This window comes from Saccopteryx leptura, chromosome 4 (assembly GCF_036850995.1).
Source record: "Saccopteryx leptura isolate mSacLep1 chromosome 4, mSacLep1_pri_phased_curated, whole genome shotgun sequence".
Lineage (NCBI taxonomy): Eukaryota > Metazoa > Chordata > Mammalia > Chiroptera > Emballonuridae > Saccopteryx > Saccopteryx leptura.
In genome coordinates this window covers 33,295,937-33,300,265 of record NC_089506.1, presented here as the reverse complement: position 1 = coordinate 33,300,265, position 4,329 = coordinate 33,295,937, and positions in this window count along the sequence as shown.

The window sequence follows — 4,329 nt, the reverse complement described above, 5'->3', positions numbered from 1 at the left end:
AGCCGTGGGCTCTCCCCACCAGCCTCACAGCCCCCCAGGGAGCGAGCACAGGTGCATGGGGCTTATTTACTCCCAGAAGATTGAAATCGGGCGTTCTGCCCCAGAGTTCAAAGGGGTAGCTTTAAAACCAAAGGCAGGAAGTTCTGTCTTAAAGAACTGGGAGGCCACCCTGACATACTCAATTCTCTCCATGAAGGAACTGATTGAAAATGAGATGTAGTAAAAAAAGAGTGTGAATAAATTCATGGAAATCTGTAAAAGGTTGAGGAAAATTCCCAATCTTCCAACATGCTGTCATGGGCAAGCCTGCCCTTTTAGAGCCTGTGTCAAAGAGAAACTTCTGGAGACACTTAGACTATCCTGAATCCAGTGTGGAGTCAGTGAGTGTATCTTTATTAAAACAATTTAAAAGTATCAGGAAAGAAACTAAAAAATATTCACCAAATATTACAGCACTCCAACACTTGATTTCTCTTTCAATCTTTATATAGAAATATATAGTTTATATCACAGTGCATATGCAAATTTGTCTTCTACTTCTTTTGGGTAAGGTAATTTAGGATCGATTTGATCTTCTATATAATTATATTATCAATCATCAGAATGGCTTCACAAAAATGCATTAGATACTACTATTCTTCTATTTTGGGACTTATGTTATTTTCAGTTTTTAGATAGTCAAAACAGTGTTTATACATATCTTTCCTTGCATGAGAATTAAATTTTTTTTTATTTCATTGGGCTAAATAGCCAGAAGAATTACTACTCCAAGACAATAACCCAGTTTTTTTCCTTTTATTCTGAAATCATTTCAAAGTTACAGAAGAGTTGCTAGAATAGGACAAAGAACTCTCGAATGGCCTAGTGAATGATTTTTAATAAGAACAACTATGTTTAAGGGTATTTCCCAGGCATTCGTCTTAAAAAATGTTTCCTGGAATTTGTGAAGAATTCAAGTCGCTGATACAGCTGACCAACTTGGTAGTCTGGAGGCTAGATGAAGGCCTCAACAGTGCATGTCACAGTTTTAAATCCACCGTGCTATTTGCCCCAGCCTCTGAAAACCCAGATGGCTACCACAATGAAACCTTCTAAGATTGTACACAAAATTTCTGTCTTCTGGTCCTGAACTGTTTTATCATAAGCCTCTTGTCCATCTCTCTTTGCTTGAGTTTCCAGAGACATCACATCATCTCTTACTCAGCTGATGGGGTCTCAGCGTGGTCCTTGTTCTCCTGTCCCATCCCTGTGTCTACTCCGGTGATAAGGTGCTTCTGCTAGTGACTCATTCTGCCCATCCTGGGGTAGGGTGGTGGGGATGGTGGGAGGAGGTCCCACCTCAGAAATAGTGCCAGGCTGGGAAAGCTCTGTGAGAACGCTTTCTTCCTGTGCCCACTTTGTCTTCATGTTATCTGGGCCTGGGTTTTATTTCTCTTCCTTGAAAGCAAAGGGCTTTGAAACAGTTTTCTCAGGATGTGATTTCACCAAGATTTATTTTCACTCCCCTCTCCCCCACAGCAATCCCTTGACTAAAATCAAGGCTCCCATTGTGTTCCTATCAACCTCCCTACACCTACCTTCTCCTTCTCAGGCTTCCCCCGAACGACTAGGGTCCCTAAAAGGAAAACAATCTTATATGTAGTAGGAACACAAAGGTCCCAGCATGTAGGACCAGGGTATTAACTGGTGTGAGTCATTTGGGAGAATTTCAGCAAAGCTCAGGGACACCTGCCGGTGACCTAAAAACCTTCTCTCCTCAATCTCAGCTCTAAGTCCACCCTTCTTTCTCAAGACCCCAGGCCTCCCAGCACCCAACATAGGCCTTGGGGAAGGGGGCAACAAACAGAACCTCCCCACTGGAGACTTCTTTGAAGGTTAACTCATCAAATTTACATTTTAACTGGGAACTAAAAATGTAAAGGAACAAGTTTCTAAAGGTGGTGGGAAAGGAGTCCCCCTCTCCCTCTCCCTGATCACATCCTGCCGTGCCCTCCTCCTCACAGTAGTCACTGCCCAGACTTCTGGAGCCAATACCCAGCCTGCAGTCTCTCTGTGATTTAAGTGTGATCATTTAAGTGTGATCATTCAGGAGCAAATATAATAAATCATTTGCTCCAGGAGTCCATGTTAAAGTCTCATTACTGCCACCTGTTCACTCCTGCTGACCCAAAATGCCAGAAAAAGCCCCTTCCCCTCATCATGGCATACCATGTCACAAGAAAATAGACACGTCTCCATAGGACAGGGACACCCTCTGCTGCAGTTTATCTGATGTCTTATCTCAGATGCTCTGTAGGTAACTGGTCCCCTATTCTCCCTCTCTGCCCCCCCCCCTTTTTAGTGAGAGGAGGGGAGGCAGAGAGATAAGACTCCCACCAGCACTCTGACCCAGATCCACCTGGCAAGCCCACTAGTGGGCAATGTTCTGCCCATCTGGGACCTTTGCTCTGTTGCAACTGGAGCCATTTTTTAGTGCCTAAGGCAGAGGCCATGGTGGAGCCATCGTCAGTACCCGAGGCCAACTTGCTTGAGCCAATTGAGCCATGGCTGTGGAAGAAAAAGAGAGAGAGAAGGGGGAGGGGTAGAGAAGCAGATGGTCGCTTCTCCTGTGTGGCCTGACTGGGAATCGAATCCGGGACAGCCACATGCCAGGCAGACTCTCTACCACTAAGCCAACTGGCCAGGGCCTATTGCCCCTTTTTAAATAACAACCACTGGCAGAACTACGTCTTGATAAAAATATGAAAAAACAGTTTGACTCTGACTACCACTGCCTTATTTTCTAACCTGAAAACCAGACCTCATTGCTTGACAATATGAGCATACTTAGGATCGGACTATATGAAATCTGACCTCTCCTAGAACAGCTAGCTGGTCATCCCACAATTTCCTCTGCCACCTATCTACCTGTCTCTTCTCCTGGCATCCTTTCTCTTCTCTCTCACTTTCAAATACCTTGTTCCAGCTAGAAATCAATCAATCAATAATAATAATATAATACATGCTACCTACTGAGCCCTGTGATGAGCCAGGGATCTTCCCCACATTGTTTCTTTTTTCTTTTTTCTTTTTTTTGTATTTTTCTGAAGTTGGAAATGGGGAGGCAGTCAGGCAGACTCTTGCATGTCCCCGACCTGGATCCACCCGGCATGCCCACCAGGGGGCGATGCTCCGCCCATCTGGGGCGTTGCTCTGCTGCGACCAGAGCCATTCTAGCGCCTGAGGCAGAAGCTATGGAGCCATCCTCAGCGCCTGGGCCAACTTTGCTCCAATGGAGCCTCGGCTGTGGGAAGGGAAGAGAGAGACAGAGAGGAAGGAGAGGGGGAGGGGTGGAGAAGCAGATGGGCGCTTCTCCTGTGTGCCCTGGCTAGGAATCGAACCCAGGACTCCTGCACGCCAGGCCGACGCTCTACCACTGAGCAAACCACATTGTTTCTAATATGCATGCGACCTGCAGATGTGAAAGCTCAGCATAACTGAAAACTTTGACTGAGCTCACCTCCCTCATGACTGGTAGAGCTGGTTCAAGCTGAAGCCTTTCCCGTACATCTCCCTGCTTGTATCAGTCATCTGTAAGGTGTTAGCGAGTCAAACAGGTTGTCTGTTTGTGGGTGCATTCACATTGAAGAGCAAACTGCAAAGCTTCCATTAGTTGAAGGGATAGATGGTAGTGGTAGAATTTCAGGCTCAGCACCCCCACCCCTCATTGCACATGAGGAATGCTGGGACTGGAAAGGCCCCGGAGACCCCCGTTCACCTGACAGAGAAGTGAAATGGTTCTCCACGACTGAAAGCTGGGGGGGGGGGGGGGGGCAGGACAGGTGCCAGATGAGGCTGATTCCAGGCCGGGCCGAGGCACTTTCCACTGCGGGTGTGCAGGTGAGCCCCGCCTGCCCTTAACTGCCCCCACCCTCCCGCAAATGCTCCAACCCTGCCATTTCCTCTGCCTGGAGGGCAGCTAGTCCACCTGCTCTGTCCTTCTAACCTCTTGTGTCCAGAGAGGCAGAGTTACAGCTGAAGATTCAGAAGAACCCCTCAGCCTCCTCAGTGTGTATCTGTCTGTAAAGACCTTTTTTCCTGATAGGGGCTGAGATCCAGCTGATTCTGAGGGTCCCTTTGACGTCATTGAGGTTACGATTCTAAAGAAGATGACTCTTAAGGTCCCGTCCAACTCCCAAATTCTTGTGATCCGATGACATCAGGGCTGTGAATAATCACGCTGGCCCAAAGCCAGGATGGGCCGTGCTTCATCCATCCGAACTTCCTCCCCCTCTTAATAAAAACAGGTCCGCCCCAGTTTGGCTCCCTATGGCCCTGTCCAGTGGGCAT